At 42.4% G+C, this 18,930-nt stretch overlaps 1 long non-coding RNA gene across 1 annotated transcript; it reads right to left on the minus strand.

Moving 5' to 3' along the window:
* Window positions 1-1,535: 1,535 nt before the first annotated feature.
* Window positions 1,536-6,006, minus strand: LOC148774035 (uncharacterized). The gene is made up of 3 exons (XR_016036136.1): window positions 5,834-6,006; window positions 3,917-4,044; window positions 1,536-1,938 (listed from the first exon to the last, which is right to left on the minus strand). It is a non-coding gene; the product is annotated as an uncharacterized LOC148774035 (long non-coding RNA).
* Between the last annotated feature and the right edge of the window lie 12,924 nt (window positions 6,007-18,930).

The raw sequence follows: 18,930 nt of genomic DNA on the forward strand, positions 1-18,930 counted from the left end.
GGATGACACGCAGTCAACTTTTTGTCTCCATAGACTTGCCTATTCTGGAGATTTCTTGTGAATGACATCATAAAATATGCGGCTTTTTGTGCCTGCTTCCTTTCACTTGGAATAATATTTCTAAGTTTCCTCCATGTTGTAACACAAATCAGCACTTCTTTCCTTTTTATGGCCAAAATACCAAATTTAATTTATCCATTCATCAGATGATGGACATTTGGATTGTTTCCACTTTTTAGCTATTATGAATGTTGCTGCTTTGAATAGCCTATGGACATTTGTATACAAGTTTTGTGTGAACATATGTTTCATTTCTCTTAGATATATACGAGGAGTGGGATTGTTTGGTTATATGGTAATTCTGTGTCTGACCTTTTGAGGAAGCTGCCAAATTGTTTTCCTAAGTGTCTGTACCAGTTTACATTCCCACTGACAATGCCTGAGGGATTCTAGCTTCTCCACTGTGCTAGTTAATTCTTGCATATCCTTTAGAGTTAAATCTCTTTTCTTTTTTATGAGACCCAGCTTTTCTTCACTTTGGCCATAGTGAGACTTAACCAACATGATGCCTGGCAGGCAAGAGGATGGGGACAGTGCCTGGGGCAAGGAGTCCTTCATGGTCTTCCCACATCAGGGAACTGCTACTTCTCCATACTCAGTACTAGTTCTGGGACTTCCCTGATGGCTCAGACAGTAAAGCATCTGCCTACAATGCGGGAGACCGGGTTTCAATCCATGGGTGGGAAAGATCCCCTAGAGAAGGAAATGGCAACCCGCTGCAGTATTGCCTGGAAAATCCCATGGACAGGAGCCTGGTAGGCTACAGTCCATGGGGTCACAAAGAGTTGGACACGACTAAGCAACTTCACTCACTTTCACTTTAAGACTAGTTCTCAGCAGACTCTGAAGCTCAGGGAAGTCTGCAAAGCCACGTTTCTCAAGGGCTTCCACCTAGATGTCCCTGTCCTGTGTTTTTGGCCCTTGGTTTTTCCAGTCTGAATGAAATTAAAACCTTCTCTAACACCATATACAAAAATAAACTCAAAATGCATTGAAGACTTAAAAGCAGACTGGAAGCCGTAAAACTCCTAGGAGTATTGGAGTTTCAGCTTCAGCATTAGTCTTTTCAATGAATGTTCAGGATTGATTTCTTTTAGGATTAACTGATCTCATCGGAATGGCTATCATCAAAGAGAACACAGATAGGAATGTTGGCCAGAATATGGAGAAAAGTTCACCTTTAAACACTGTTGGTGGGAATGCCAACTGGTGCAGCCACGGGGCAAAGTAGTATGGAAGGGTCTCAAAATCTAAAAGTTGAATTAGCATATGGTCCAGCAATTCTACTCCTGGGTATACAGCTGAAAAAATAAAAAATACTACTGAGAAAAGATACACGCACTCCAGTGTTCATAGCAGCATTATTTATAATGGCTGAGATACGGAAGCAACCTTAGTGAACATCAGCAATGGATAAAGAAGATACATATATATATATCTGCTACGCACAGACACACGAGATTCACCAGCAGAGTCAGTGGCATTTGGAGGGAACTTATTAGCAATGCAAATTCCTGGGCCCCACCCCAAGACCTCCTGAGTCTGAGGGTGGCCCACCAACCATTGCTGTAGTACTGGTGCCTACGATGCTTATGCCTGAACTTCCCAGTTGCAGCTGATCTGACTTGGGATGGCAACGTGACTTAAGTACAACTGAACCATAGCCTCCTGTGGGCCTGCAATAGAGCTGCGGGCGGAGAAAGAGCAGCTGGGCGAGCCAGGCTTCCTCTTTGTGACATCTGAAGGGGAAATACAGACCCCCTGAGTATTAGCCACAGTCAGAGCTGGGTGAGGCCGAGTCACAGTGGCGAGGACACCAAGAGGCCTGAGCAGGCTGGTGTCCGCATTCTCGTCACTAGTGTGCATCATCCATCAGCTCTGAAGGAGGGAGAGAAGCGAGATGAAACAACTTGAACAAGAAAAAAAGAAAAAAGCAAACCACATGAAATTCTCTCTGTATACATTTTTCTCATTGGCTGCGGCACAGACTAGCAAAACTTTTTAAGCCTCAGGGAATTCCCTGGTGGTCCAGTGGTTCGGACTCGGTGCTTCCACTGCAGGGACCTGGGGTTCAATTCATGCTTGGGGAACTAACAACCTGCAAGCTGTGCAGCAAAGTCACAAATAAATAAGCCTCGGTTAACAGGCTTTCCAAATCAGTGGTTTCACCACATGATGATGCTAAAGAATGCTTAATGAAAGAACCCCATGGCAAAATGTTTCTGCCTCTTTGGACTTCTCATTTCTCCTCTCTAAATATACAGAGGAATGTGTCCTATTTAAAAAAACAAACAAACTTTAGAATCCTCTTTTTAGATATTACATAACTTGATAATTATAATAATCATGAAAACTAATAATTCTCCAGCTATTCCTCAGAACCAAGCAATGTTCTAAGTATTTCACATGTTTTAAGGGTTTTAGGAGATCCAACAAGTCCATTCTAAAGGAGATCAATCCTGGGTGTTCATTGGAAGGACTGATGCTAAAGCTGAAACTCCAATACTTTGGCCACCTCATGCGACAAGTTGACTCACTGGAAAAGACTCTGATGCTGGGAGGGATTGGGGGCGGGAGGAGAAGGGGACGACAGAGAATGAGATGGCTGGATGGCATCACCGACTCGATGGACATGAGTTAGAGTGAACTCTGGGAGTTGGTGATGGACAGGGAGGCCTGGCGTGCTGTGATTCATGGGGTCGCGGAGAGACGGACACGACTGAGTGACTGAACTGAACTGAACTGAATGTCAATCCCACAAGGGCAAGAATTTTCGTGTTTTCTTTTTTGTTATAGCCTCCGTGCCTGGAACTGTGCTTGACACCTAGTGGATATACAAGAAATTCTTGTTGGATGAATTAAAATGGGTTATCACATAACTATTGAATGGAGGTGCTGTTACATCCATCTGGTTGACCCTCCTAGCTGTAAAGATGGAAAGTTAAAAGAAATGACGAAGAAAAATGATTCCCAACTTTTTCAAGAAAAAGGTAAACATATATTTCTATTTCAGATGCTCATATGATGGAAATTTTACTTTTAGTACCCCACTTAATTTGGAAAATGAAACGTCAGGATGCTTCTCTGAAGGCAGTACATTAGCAAAGGAAACTGCATATTCAGTCATACCAGTCCCTGTATGTATTTGAAAGGTTCAGAAATACATTACCTTTTCAGGCTTCAGGCAATGCTTAACATCTGAATGAACTTCCAATACTTTTAATTACTGGTTCCCCAGGGGTCTGTGACCCAAAGCTCATTGATCACTGAAGAAATAATATCTCTTTGTAAAGACGTGCCTCACAAAATAGAGATTGTCCCGGCATGAGACCCAAAGATTGGCTTTGGGTCCCAGCATTTGTTTAGGAAACTTTGAGTTTAGTCATTAAACACCTATGTGCCTTAATCGCCTACCTTGCCTACTTCATAATCATATCTTATTGAGACCAAATATGCAGGTCTAAAAAGAGAAGTAGACATTAATTGATATTATGTTATTATCCTTTGATTTTGCGACACATTTCCATCCCATTGTATTGTTTCTGGATTCTGGATATATCTTGTGAGCTAGAGATACCTATAGTATGGTTGAGCTTCCTTTTCTTTCAAAAAAATATTTTCAAAGCAGGGATATATATTTCAGTAAATGGTCTTAGAATCAAGGAAACATGGCTTGTTTAGTCCTCTAAATGATATATGAATTCATTTTCTCACCATGTTCCTATCTCTTGCAATTTGCAACTATAGTCTCTGAAAAATAATATTGTGCCCTGTGCTACAAGACAAAACTCCGGTAGGCAGAATAATGGCCCCAGAGATGTCCACATGCTAATCTCAGAATCTATAAATATGTTACCTTATGTGGCAAAGGGGATTTTGCAGATGTGATGAGGTGAAGGTCCTTGAGATGGGGAGATAGTCCTGCTCAGTCTGATAACATAGGTGAGCAGAACTCTTCTTGTCTGTGGTCAGAGGAAGCTGTGACTAGGGAAGAAAGGTCAAGAGAGACGTAATGTTACTGATGTACAAGGTGAAGAAATGGACCGTCTTCCGGTGGGCAGCCACTGGAAGGGGACAGATTTTCCTGCAGAGCCCCCAGAAAGGAAGGAAGGGACATTGATTTTGGCTCAGTGAGACCCTTATTGATCTTCTGACCTGTGAAACCCTAAGATAATAAATCTGTGTTGGGTAAGTCACTAAGTTTGTAATCATTTTTTATGGTAGCAATAGGAAACTAACAACACATATTTCAGTTCCAGCATTATCCCTGGAAGCAGTCTGGGATTACAGCAGAAGGTCAGCAGGTGCACAGGGCATCCTCTGAAGAGTCAGACCATGTGCTTTGGCTGGGGACACAGCTGGACATGGTGAGTCTGAGCCCTGGCGGGAGTCTACCCCTCAACATTCTTTCTTACTCCTCTCCCTTGTCACTAGAAAAGTGTGAGAGTGGTTTTGCATGGGATCAGGGCAGGAACTAGAGGTTGATGATAACCATCTAGGGTTCAGGCACAGGCTGAGCTCAGATCCTGGCTTTTGAGGGGAATTCAGAGAAAGGCCAACCACCCAGCCCCTGGAGATCTGGGGGCCTCTAGAATGAGGAAAAGTCCGAGACATCCCTGTGAGAGACAGGAACCCACAGGTCCCAGCCAGCCCCTGACCAGGCAATCAACCCAGAGTTCCTGGAGTCACTTCCCAGAAAACCTCCCAATTCCCTCCTTATAGGTGTGATGCCTTTGTGCCTAAAAAGCAGGGGTCCCCAATCTCTGGAATCTAACACAGGATGATCTGAGGTGGAGCTGATGTAATATAATAGAAATAAAGTGCACAATGAATGTAATGTGCTTGAATCCTCCCCAAACCAACCCCTCTGCCATGGTGTGTGGAAAAATTGTGTTCCCCCAAGCTGCTCCCTGATGCCAGAAAGGTTGGGGACTGCTGCTACGAAACATAGAATGCTGCAGCTGATGCTCTCTCCCTTCAGCATCCACCAGAATCACCCAGAAAGCTGCTTAAAACACAGACTACTGGGCCCCACTCCCTATATTTCTGATTCAGCAGATCTGGGATGCAGCAGGAGAATTTGCATTTCTAACAATTTTCCCAGTCTGTGGCTGGCGTACCGCCCTGAACGTGCCAGATCTCTTCTAACAATTGCCCCGGTACTGCTCTAACTGCTGTTCTGAGAACTACAGTTTGAGAAATATGGATGTAATGAGTAAGAGCTTAGGACTCAGACAGCCCTTGCTGCTTACAAGTTGGAGGATCTTGGGCAACTTAATTAAGTTTTGGGATTCATCTATGAAATAGAGTTAGAAAATCCACATTTTAGGACTGCAATGAGGATTAAATAGAATGATCTAGATAAAGCACTTAACACATAGTAGGAGCTTCCCTAGTGGCTCAGTGGTAAAGAATCTGCCTGCCAATGCAAGAGATAACAGATTCCATCCCTGGTCCAGGAAGATCCCACCTGCTGAGAGCAACTAATCCCTTGTACCACAGCTGCTGAGCCTGTGCTCTAGAGCCTGAGAACCGCAGCTACTGAAGCCCAAGCCCTAGAGCCTGTGCTCAGCAACAAGAGAAGCCACCTCAATGAGAAGCCCATTCTCCACAACTAGAGAGTAGCCCCTACTTGCTGCAACTAGAGAAAAGCCTGAACAGCAATGAAGAGGCAGCACAGCCAAAGATAAATACAATTTTTAAAAGACCTCTGAAAATTGTCTCTATTACAATGGGTTTATCATCATCATCATTATTATTAATGACAACTTACCAAGTCTAGCATAGCAGACACCAGAGGCACATCCGTAGATAAGCCAGTACCACACAGTAAATGCCATCTCACAAACTGTCCTCCTACAACTGTCAAAACTTTCTCCAAGTCTCCCACCCACGGATTATCATTAAACTTCATATCTCAAGAGGACTCAGAGGGAAGTGTCTGAATAAAATGCTTCACCCACAAAACAGAACGGAGAGGAAGCAGTGAATTTTTAAATATTTTGAGAAAGTGTCTAACAATAGAAAGAGGAAGCTCATTTGGGTATGATGCAATGGCCATAGAAATGAATAAAATTAAACTGGACCAGGAGCAAATTAACTAGAAAATAATTGCAGAAAAGTAAAAGGAACTGTGTCATACTTGCTCCCATAGGAAATCTGATCAAAAAAGTAAGGATTTTGGATTTTTTCTCCTCCCACTTCTAGGATAATTTTTATTACTGTTACGTGAAAAAAAAACCAAAAAACCCAAAAAACAGTCACTCATGGAATGACTCCACTGTTGTTCTTTGAGGAATTTTTTCTCTAGGTCACAGCAACAGAAAAAACAGTTGGGAATTCAGGACATTCTTGTGATTTCACCATGGAAAAGTGTTTCTTTCCTGTTGGAACTTGGCTCTGTTAATGGACAAGCCAAAAGCTCAATGGAATGAAACCTAAATAAAATAAATAGTGGATTTAATATAATGTATAGACTAAAATTGGCATAATTAGAAATAAATAGCATTAGAACTGTAATCTTGGCTTCTGTTTTAAAGCTGACAATAAAGAGCTGGTTAAGAGAATAGATAGCAATTTTGCTATATTAATTTAGTTGTTTCAATCTTAGATATGAGTCAGTGGACTGAGGTCCTGTGTAGGGTCACGAAGCATGGCTTCTCAACCCCACATGGCCTCTGTGTATCTCTGTGAACTGGAAGTGTCGTTGAATTTTTAGATGTCTTTTCCCTCATCAGCAAAAGAAATGAGTGAGTAGACAAATCCTTTATAAAATTTCCACTATTGGGAATTCCATGATGGTGCAGGGGTTAAGACTCCATGCTCTCAGTGCTGAGGGCCTGTATCCAATCTCTGATTGGGGAACTAAGATCCCACAAGTCCAGTGGCCAAAAAGAAAAAAAAATCCACTGTCAAGTATCCTTTTATAGAAACTACTTTTCAACTAAAGGACTTCACTGTGTACATAACTTTGCATATCAGCTATTTGATTAAATGCCTTTGTGGGCAAGGAGTAAAGTTGCATTAATAATGATAATAATAGACCAGAGCGTTAACTAATAATCTCTTGAGTATTTACTATGTGCTGAGCACTTAGATAGGTCTTCCCTGATAGCTCAGTTGGTAAAGAATCCGCCTGCAATGCAAGAGACCCCAGTTTGATTCCTGGGTCAGGAAGATCTGCTGGAGAAGGGATAGGCTACCTACTCCAGTATTCTTGGGCTTCCGTTGTGGCTCAACTGGTAAAGAATCTGCTTACAATGCAGGAGACCTGGGTTGGGAAGAGCCTCTGGAGAAGGAAACAGCTTCCCACTCCAATATTCTGGTCTGGATAATTCCATGGACTGTATAGAGTTAGACACAACTGAGTGACTTTCACTTTCAAGGCAATGAGGGAAGTTCTATAATGATACAAATTGGACCGATGGGGAAATTGAGGCTCAGAGAGTTTGGGTAAATTACTTATCTGGAAGGGGGCCAACACAGGTCTTGCCCAGAGTCATGGGGCTCGTCAGTGGAATACTGGGACTGGAAAGTGGGACGTGGATTTCTGCAGTGCGATGACAGCAGCGCTGCTGTTTGTTACTTGGTTACGTGGCCTCACACAGTGGTGGTGGCACATTACGTGGCTACGAGTGGCTTGGGATTAGACAAGGAAATGATCAGGACTTTAGACAGTTCTAGATACTGGCCACCCTCAACTTCACTCTCAGCATCTTACTTTATGTTGAGCATTTCTGTGTTCCCCTCTGTTCTCTCTTAGTTATTTTTGCAAACCTCATCACTTTGATTTACCCAGTACTTATCCAACTCCTGTGACCTTGAAAATTTAGGCCTCACAGTCATTTACCGAAATCTCTCTGTTTCTTTATTTAAATCTAAAGAACATCAGTTTTGGTAAAGATACAGGATACAAAATTAATATTCAGAAATTTCTGCTGTTTCCATATACTATCAACTGTCAGAAAAATAAATTAATAAAACAAGCACATATTTAATAGTATCAAAAAGAATAAAATACCTAGGAGTAGATTCATCTAAGGAGGTAAAGACCTGTTCTTGGAAAACTGTAAGACAGTGATGAAAGAAATTGAAAACAATCCAAACAGAGGAAAGATCTGTCGTGCTCATGAATTGGAAGAATTAACAATGTTAAAATGACTGTACTCTCCAAGGCAACCTACAGAGTCAATGTACTTCTATCAAAATGCCAATGACATTTTTTTCAGAAAACTAGAACAAATAAGTCTTAAATTTGTATGGAACCACAGAAGACCGTGAATAGCCAAAACAATTTTGAGAAAGAAGCACATGTTTATAGCAGGGTGTTGCATCCTGTGAGTGAAAAGTTTCCCAAACTTCCCAAACAGGATTCTTCTTCTCTATGGGAGAATGATGGGAACCTATGACCTCACTCCCCTACCCCCTGCACATAGACTTTTAAGGCAGACTCTACTGTTCCCTCATTTCCCCAAGATTTTTCTGCTTTCACTACATTTTAAATCAGATAGTAACAAAAAATAAGATTATAATTTAAATTATAATTTAATTATATATAATATAATTTAATATTATGATTTAAATTATAATATAATTTAAGATTATATTATAATTTAATAATATAATTATAAATAAGATTATAATTAAATTATAATTTAAATTACAATTTAATTAATTGAACTTTAACTACTTGCTGATTAAGAACTATTCCATCAAACACATGACAGTATTTTCCCTCTTTTATTTTGAATGTGGATTGACATGTCACCAAGTGCCACTCTATGGCTTCAAAACATAGTTCCAAAATAGGTTAGCATTATAAGAAGTCTTCTTTCTCTTTTCTTTTTTAATATTGGTGCCTCTTCCCTTGTGATCATGTTCTGAAAATAAGTTAAGTGGAAAAGAAATAAAGGCTAATTTAATCTGAGAACCTAATTTCTAATCCTGATTTGAGGTCAGAATGTACACTTCTTTTTTTAAAAAAGAATCAAGGGCAACAGACATAATATCTTTATAATAGCAACTTTTCACCCTACTTCTCAAGCCAAGTGAACTTTTTCAAAACCGGGTGAACTCAGACATTTTGGTCTTTCAGAAGGTCAAATGATCATTCAGTTATGTACAAGTTAAAAATAATTAGTAGGGACTTCTCTGGCGGTCCAGTGGCTGAGATTCTGCACTCCCAATGCTGGGGCCCGGGTTCAATCTCTGGTTGGAAAACAGATCCCACATACCACAACTAAGACTTCACAGGCTGCAACTAAGAGACCCAGTACAGCCTAATAAATAAATAATTTTTTAAAAGGAAAAAAACATTAGTAAATCCTTACTGGAATCATTTTTCGGAAAGATCAGATCTATTACTTGTTGCTATATGGAATTATTTTCATGGAGCCATAATATATGTTGTTCTTTTTCATTCAGATAGAAAACAGTATATCTGGAAACTCAGAATGGCCTTGCTTTTCCTATGAATGGTATTCTTTTGGAAACAATAATCTTTCTCTTCTACAAATCTTTATTTATTTTTGATGATGGGAGTACTATATGCTTGTTGAATTTTTTGTTCTGGATAACACTTATCTGTATAAAATCGCTCATTGGCATCAAAGATTGTCAGTTTCATCTATTAATACTTCCCAAAGTATCTAAGGTATTGAGTGAGACTTTGACTGCCTCTAAAATAAATGTACTGCTTCCTCCTCATACCCCTAAGTAGCACAGATAAGTGTAATTTAAAGGGTTTGTTTGAGGGAGAGTTGAATAGAGAAACCACTCACAAGAAGCTATTCCTCTCCTTCACTTGCTATATTATATTCAATATAAGTGTTTCCATGACAAAGGATCATCTTGATAATGTGCATCTTTATCAAGGGAGAAATACTCCCTTCTTTAATCAGTTCACCACCCTCGACGGTAGTAAAGTAATTAAAGAAGGCCAGAGGTCACGGACAGCATCAAGCCGATCTCGGTCGCAACTGCTGGTCTGCAAAATATTACTGGAGAGAAGAACAATGAAAAAAATGGGATGAAAGACCATCGGAGGGCTACAACTTATGGTTAAAAAGCAGCCAGACTTCCTATTTGTTACCCTCAAATTCTGCCTTTGAAAGTCTGAAATTCCTTTGGAAGGAAGGTAATGATAAAGAAAAAAACAGGGACTTCCCTGGTGGTCCAGAAGCTTAGACCCCACACTCCTGTTGCAGGGGCCCCGGTTTGATCCCTGGTCTGGGCACTAGATCCCACATGCTGCAACTAAGACCTGGCAAAGCTAAATAAACAAATGCTGCTAAGTGACTTCAGTTGTGTCTAATTCTTTGTGACCCCATGGGACTGCAGCCCACCAGACTTCTTTGTCCATGGGCTCTCCAGGCAAGAATACTAGAGTGGGTTGTCATTTCCTCCTCCAGGGGATCTTCCCAACCCAGGGATCGAACCCATGTCTTCGGCATTGGCAAGCCTGTTCTTTACCACTGAGCCACCAGGGAGGTCGGTCCTAGCATATGTAGGTATCCATTAAATATCAGTTCAGTACTGACCGCCAGCTACTTAAGCAACCAATAAAATGTTCCTGTATAAATTCCTCTACTTGACCCCCTGCGCCTCCAATCCCACTTCCCTTGGCTGACCCCCCACCTCACTGATCTGTTTCATAAAGGATTAACCTCAAACTCTCCATCTGGGTTGAACTCATGACGCAGATTACCCATATCCTAAAACTACAATTAGAGGAAAATACTACTTTAAATCTGGGAACAAAATTAAGTGGGAACAAAAGGAAGCAGTTTACTCTCTTGAGTCTGGATATGCTGATGCAACTCAGGAAGTGCAAAAGCTGCAGGTTCTGCTTGATTGGTAACTGAATTAAGTAGATTTCAGTACTTGCTTTAGTGACCAGGTCTATTGATCATTAAATAACTTTCCCAGGACAAGGGGAAAATGAAGCCCATAAAAATTCTTAAGTTTTCCACTTCTCTTTTCTTATGCATGATTTGCTTTGCTTTCCTGGTTGACTTGAAAAAACCCTAAGAAGGATACATTGCGATGAATTACTCATAATTTGGCCATCTTTTACACCAATTTGCCTAGTTATAGTAACTAGTTTTACATTTTACTTAAAAAGCTAAATGGAAAGTTTAAAATAATTTGTTGCACTTAACTATCACCTTCAAAGGTATGAAATAGTTTTCCAGCATAACTGTGAAGTGATCGCAAAATGGTCATAAAAATATCTAAAATTTGGCAAGATTTTAGATCATTTTTTGCATAAATAGACAAGCACAAATACATAAACATGATTTTTTTTTAAGACTGCATACATATGCATGTTTTGAGAGTAAGTTTCAGAGACCATAAGATGCCACTTTTAAATACTCTAGGGTACATCTCCTAAGGACAAGGGCATTCTCCTCTATAACCACAATACCATTATCACACCCAAGAATATTAGTAATTCCACTTGCTCAGTGGAATGAGTGTCTGACTCTCCAACTCCAGGCTCCTCTGTCCATGGATTCTCCAGACAAGAATACTAAAGTGGGCTGCCAGGCCCTCCTCAATAATTTCACAATATTCTTTAATATACAACCTAGATTCAAATTTTTCCAGTTGCTGAAAAATGTCTTCCATAGATTTTTTTGTTTCTTCCAATTCAGGATCCAGTGACTGGTGACATGTTGTGTTTAGTTGTAGCATTTAGTTGTAATATTTGTTTTAGTCTTTTAAAATCCAGATAGTCATCCTGCTATTTTTTTTCCCCATGACATGGATTCATTTGAAGAGTTTAGACCAATGGCCTTGTGGAATGCCCATATCCTGGGTTAGTTTGACTGTATGGTGAAATATTTTGGGCAGGAATGTTTCACGTGTGATATCATGGGCTTCTTACAGAAGAATCATATCAGGATGTAAATAGTGTTTGCTTGTCCCAGTATTTTTGATAGTAAATTTTATTACTTGGTTAATGTTGGGTGATTGCCGTATTTCTTCACTGTACAGGGCCACTTACGTGCGTGTGTGCTCAGTCGCTTCAGTCATTGCAACCCTATAGACCGTGGCCTGCCAGCTCCTCTGTTCATGGGATTCTCCAAGTAAGAATACTGGAGTGGGTTGCCATGCCCTCTTCCAGGGGATTCTCCCCACCCAGGGACTGAACCTGTGTCTCTTATGTCTCCTGCATTGGTAGGGGAGTTCTTTACCACTAGCGCCACCTGGGAAGCCGCAAAGGTGCACTTGCTGCTGGTAAGTCACTTCAGTCATGTCCGACTCTGTGTGACCCCATAGACGGAAGCCCACCAGGCTCCCCCGTCCCTGGGATTCTCCAGGCAAGAACACTGGAGTGGGTTGCCATTTCCTTCTCCAATGTGTGAAAGTGAAAAGTGAAAGTGAAGTCGCTCAGTCGTGTCCAACCCTTAGCAACCCCACGGACTGCAGCCTACCAGGCTCCTCCATCCATGGGATTTTCTAGGCAGTAGTACTGGAGTGGCTTGCCATTGCCTTCTCCGAAAGGTGCACTTACCCCTTCATAATTACTGGATGGTGAGGAGGCCGAGTTTTACGGACCATATGAATTTATTTTTCCCCATCAACATTTTACCCAGGAAGTTTGGTATTTATTGATACTGTCTAAACAAATATTTACCACAGAAGCTGCAAAATGGTGATTTTCTAATTTTATTATTCCTTCTACATGTATTAGCTGGGTACTTCTATAAGGAAGAGCTTTCTGTTTTTCTTTTGGCAAATGGATTTCCTTTCGGTTCCAACACTAGGATAAGATAATGAGGCCTTTCCTAAGGTTTCTTCAAGTCCCAAGATCTAACTTGGCTACCAGAGTAGTTTAGGATAATAGTCTTACAGATGGGAGGAGGGAGAGGGAGGGAAATGTCTGAGTTGATAATAAAGCCTTTGTTCTGCATGTGTCACAGGAAGATAATGGGTAAGAAAGCAATAGTGTTTTTGATGTGCTCACAAGCTTCTTGATAATATTGGCAGCAATAATCAGAGATGGTATAGCTGTCACTTTCATATAGTTTAAAGTTGTAGTGAGTACTTCATTTTTGTGTTCTATAGCTATAATGTTGCCTGCTGGATTTTATATCATTGACAGTTTGCCCATATTCCCTCCACATGCAAGGTTACTGACAAACAGTAAATTTGTGTATTTATTTATGTATTTGCCTTGGATCTTAGTTGCTGCACACATGGTCCTGCTTGCTTCATGTCGGGTCTTTTGTTGCGACACAGACTCAGGTTGTGGTGTGTGGGCCCAGTGGCTGTGCTACACAGGCCTAGTTGCTCCATGGTATGTGGAATCTTAGATCTTAGTTCCCTGACCAGGGATCAAACCCGTGTTCCTTACACTGCAAGATGGACTCTTAACCTCTGGATCATCAGGGAAGTCCCCAACAGTTTCTTTTAAACTCTAAAGATAGGACAGCAACTACAGGGCCTCTTCTGGTTCATCCCTTCTCTTAGCCTCAGAGGATGCCCAGAGCCTCAGCTCAGGAAAACATTTTGCTTTTCCTATAGCTCCACACTTCCCTGGTGGCTCAGATGGTAAACGAATCTGCCTGCAATGCAGGAGACCCTGGTTTGATCCCTGGGTCAGGAAGATCCCCTGGAGAAGGGAAGGGCTACCCACTCCAGTATTCTTGCCTGGAGAATGCCATGGACAGAGGAGCCTGGTGGGCTACAGTCTACAGGGTTGCAAAGAATGGACCAACACTTTTTTCCTAGCTCCGTACCAAACTGTTCTCTCTCCTGCTCTTGTCCAAATGCCAACTGTACTTTTTCCATCTTGGATAGGGCTGCTGTGTGTTTCTGGGTCATTTCTTCTGGCCATCCTTATGGTTTCAACAGTGAATTAGCCAGTAAATGCTGAGCACCTACTCTGTATGCAAAGCTGAGGTAGATGCTACACAAATATAGGGATCTGGTCTCTATCTTCAGAGAGTTTATCTGGTTGGAGCGACAATATCACAGAAAGATGGAGCTAAAAGACAGTCTACTCTTGCAGGAGTATCTATGAATGAGTGGGGGGGTGTGGCGGTGTTGGTAAGAGGAATACCAAGAACTGGTGCTAAAATTGAGAGCATTTGTGTTGTGCTGGGGCAGATGTCTGTGGGTTTTGAGATTCTCAAAAGGGCTGTGAGTACATCCTTCTGCCACAAAAATAAAGTAAGATGTTTCCATAAAACCCAAATGAACTTTTTGGCCAATGCAATAGAATCTTTTACCTGGGAGAAAATGGGGACTAATATTGCCCTAATAATCTCAAGTTTGGTTTGGAGGTGAGTCCTCTTTCATCACAATCAACATTTTCTCCATGCTTGTTGACAGTGTTGTCTTGGTACAGCTAGGGTGAGCTTGCAAAGCCACTCATGTCCAGTGACCTGTGTGATCTGGTGAGGTTGGCAGAAAAAGGACCATTGGCTTCACTCTAGCAAAATAACTGTGACTAGCCACAGTTACATGGATATTAAGGGTGCAGCTGGGGGCCACACCCCTTTTTTTCCTGATCTTTGCTTCCTCCAGCATATCTTGCTCCCTTAATCAGGGTAGCATTTGAGGGTGGGCTTCTAGAAAGATTAATTCACTTGCAGTTTTTAGCTAAATGCCACTGACGAGAACCTGTTTCTATTTGTAGGGTTTCCCTGGGGTAACTGGTGTGCTAGTTTTGGATGTTCTTCAGATGTCTGCTCAGTCTATCAAAGTATCCTGACGGCAGAGCCCTCCTTCTTCCCCACATAGGGCATTTTCAAGGGCAGAGTCATAAATGGCAGCTTTCAGGGCTGGTCGTCATCTCAAATTGGATCTTGAGAATCAGATTCTTGGTGCTCTAGACCAGCACTGTCCAGTTGTGTATGATATAAGCCTTGTGCATAATTTTGAATATTGTAGTAATATAGTAAAAAAGTTTAAAAGGAAACAGATGGCATTCATTTTTTTATTTCAAATAATGCTTTAGTAAATGTATTAGCTTAAATAGAATTAAATATCTAACAATTTAACAAAAATGAAATATAATTTATATATTGTGTAATATTAAGGTGTGGCGAAGGCAATGGCACCCCACTCCAGTACTCTTGCCTGGAAAATCCCATGGATGGAGGAGCCTGGAAGGCTGAAGTCCATGGGGTATCTGAGGGTCGGACACGACTGAGTGAATTCACTTTCACTTTTCGCTTTCATGTATTGGAGAAGGAAATAGCAACCCACTCCAGTGTTCTTGCCTGGAGAATCCCAGGAACGGGGGAGCCTGGTGGGCTGCCGTCTATGGGGTCGCACTGAGTTGGACACGACTGAAGTGACTTAGCAGCAGCAACATTAAGGTATACAATGTGAGGTGACATTAGTTTTAATAGTTACTTTGTTTAACTCATATCCAAATATTATCATTTTACCATGTGATCAATATAACAATATTGATGAGATATTTTAACTTTTTTGTCATAAGTGTGTGAAGTTTAGTGTGTATTTTACATCTTCTTCACATCTCAGTTATAAATAGCCACATCTTAAGTGCCCCGATGTCTAGTAGCTACTGTATTAGAAAGCACAGATCTAGAAAATTTTTCTAGGGAAAAATACAACTAAGACAAATAAGCCTCCTTACCTCTATGGATAATGGAGGGTGAGTTGGGCAGTGGCCCTTTTATTGTGATATCAATCAACAGTCATACACCATCACAGAGAACTTCTGAGAATCATTGCAAATTTATTACAACTACCTGCTGGTGACCCAGTAGCTTCCAGAACTTGAGGTTAGTTGCATAATGTTGAAAAGGGTTATTCATACATACAGGTAGAGGAAACAGTCTGTGACGCAAATGGGCTACAAGGTGTGTGCCCAGAAAATGTGTTCATCTAGCTTGCCACATGCCTGCCACACCTCCTGTCAAAACACCTTTTTAGAATGAACATTTTTTTTTGGCATATGTAAAAAAATACACAAAGGACTAAGGCTTTCTGAGTTAGGGATGGTAGGGAATACAACCATGAATAAAAGATGGTCTCTGCCTTTAATGAAACGTGTCTTCTTGATGGGAAGACAGTGGAGATAACAGTTAAAGGTCAGGCGTCCACAATATGGTGAGGATGAATATTACCCAACTCCAGCCCTCAGACATGACCAAGTTTTAAGAAATCCCACTTTAAAATCCCACTGCTTTTCTGAGTTAGAAGCACAGGAAATAATCACCCTTTAATATTTACCAGTTATGTTAGCATAGAATGATTTGTTGAATTTAAAACATGGAGCCACAAACCATTTAGAAATGGAACAGATTGTTTTCATGAAGGAAAAGAAGAAAGGGGACAGATATGTAAGGTGTGGATTCATTTTTTTGTGACAGGTCAGGGGAGCTTCTTGCTGATGGGACTGGCTTTAGGCACAAGGCTGTGGTGTCCAACAACCAGAGGATGACGTTGAAAAAGAGGAGACAAGAGTGAAAGTGATAACCATTCCTGCCTGATTAAATGCTTACATGAGCAGACAAATACAATGTATATGTTTACATTGGGGAAGCTGTGGATGGCAGTAGTTAAGAACCAAGGATTGGGAGACTTCCCTGGTGGTCCAGTGGTTAAGAATCCCTTGCAAATGCAAGGGACATAGATTTGATTCCTGGTAGGGAAACTAAGATCCCACATGCCGCAACTAAGACCTAAGGCAGCCAAAAAAAAAAAAAAAAGGAACCAAGGTTTGGGAGTCAAGACAGCCTACCCCACTGTGTGACTTTGGGAAAGTTACTTAACCTCTCTATGCCTCAACTTTCTCATAAGTTAAAAAAAAGTTCATTAATAGGATTTGATGAGAGAACGTACATGAAGAGTTTAGAATGATGTCTGGCACATGGCATGAATCCAATAATTATTATTGGATTAAATTATTATTATCCAATAATTATTATTGCTTGGGCATTATTATGTCAGTAATAATTATTAGCTACGGTGCTCCCCTAATTTGTTCCTGAAGTCCACAAGACTGTGGACTCTGTATCAAGCAATCCTGACAGAAGATTGGCAAACTCTAATGATTTTTCTCCCTTTCCGATGGCAAAACTAGGGCAAAGAGATAAAAAATGACTTGCCCAAGGGCTCAGAGGCTGCTCCCAAAATGGGAAGGGAGGCCATTTAAAGTAGTGCTGATGGATTTCCCCAAAGACAAGGACTCAGTACACTTATAGGCTGGAATTGGGATCCAGGCTGCGCTACTTAAGTGACGGTGTCATCCTGGGAATTTATCTGATTTCTTTGAGCCCTCAGTTGTGCCTCTGTCAAATAGGGACAATAAATAAGCCAAGGGTTGTTAAAACTCCTGAAAAGTGCATGTGGGCTGGGCTCAAAAAAGTCAAACTCCTCAGTTATTATTATTGCTGTTGTTGCTGTTGTAGCAGATCCTTTGCGGCGGTAGGCAGTGCCTATCCGGAACACCGTCGAACACTCGCCACCATGCCCCAGTGCCTGCTACCCAGTACACTCTCAGGAAATGTTTGGAGAATGAACGCACATCTGAGGCTCGACTTGCCCACTTTTCCAAAGCGGGAGCCTGAGCAGGTAGCCCAGGATATCCAGGCATCACTTAGCTGGATTCAGTGAGCTGAATCCACTTTGTCCCCGCAAGCCCCTGTAGGACCTGCTGGAGGGCGCCCCGCTTGGACGCGCATCTTCTTTTGAGCGTCTCGCTCCAAAGCCCTTATTTTTCTGGTTTGAGGTTTATTTACTTAAGCATTTACAGCTGCCGGGAGCAGAGGGGCTGCTTGTAGCAGGGTCAGGACCGAGGTCGCGATTCCTATTTTCTGCCTCTCGATCTCAGCGCTGGCAAGTCACAACCTGCCTCCTTCATATGTGCGTTTCTTTACCTCCTGCGGGGCAAGGAAAGACACGCGCAGTTCGGGTTCAGGAAAGTGCTCTCAAGCCTCTTGCCTGTGTTCCCCTTGCGTTGCTCCCAGACTTAGATTTCTGTGCAAACCCGAAGAGAGCGGAACAGCTTAAATAAAGACAACCTCACGCCTTTAATCCTTGACCGCAAACACTGGAGTTTTTGTGCCCTGGATTTCTGAAATTCTTGGCTCGGGGACTCAAAGCGGGGGAAGGGTGGGTAACAGCTTGTAAAAACTTCCCAAAGCAGAAATCCGAGCTCCTTCCCTCCCCCTGCTCCCAATGACACCTGGATTCTAGAGAAATGGGGCAGCCGAAGGAGGAGCGTCCCCAAGGGCTGGGGGCGCCCCCCACGGGTGGTTTTGAATCCCGGGCTCCTAAACCAGCGGGATCTCGGCGCCGAGCCGGGTTTGAAGCCCCGACTCCCCGCAGGACGCCCCTCCCTGTCCCCGTGCGCGTCTATTTAGAGCCCAGCCTGGGAGCCCATGGGATTCTGGGACTTGTAGTTCACCCTCGCAGCCCCAGGCGCTGCCACGACCCCGGACTCGGACTACATTGCCCAGGGAGCTTCCCGGCCTATATAAGCTGCCAGGAGCCGCTTCGAAGTGCAGTAACCATGTGGATGTGCTGCTGAAGCGTTTCCTCTAGCTCGCTGGGGTGGGAGGAGAGAAGGAGGAGGTGGTGGTGGAGGAGGAGGAGGCAGAGGGTGGAGAGAGAGAAATCGCACGCCGAGAGGAGGTGTGGGTGTTCCGCTTCCATCCTAACGGAACGAGCTCCCTCTTCGCGGACATGGGATTACCCAGCGGCTGCTAACCCCCTCTCCTCGCCCTGCTCCGCCAAAGTGGCGTGGCTCCCCGGGCACTAAGGTAGCGGCTGGGGCCGGGCAGAGGGAGCGGGGAGTTGGTACTGTCCCTGGGAGTAGAAGTTTTTGCCTCGCTCTCTGGGAGTTCTTGGTGGATTTGCATGCACTTGTATGCATTTTTGGGG

This window comes from Moschus berezovskii, chromosome 24 (genome assembly GCF_049115385.1).
Source record: "Moschus berezovskii isolate FMDL1 chromosome 24, NW_MosBer_1.0, whole genome shotgun sequence".
Lineage (NCBI taxonomy): Eukaryota > Metazoa > Chordata > Mammalia > Artiodactyla > Moschidae > Moschus > Moschus berezovskii.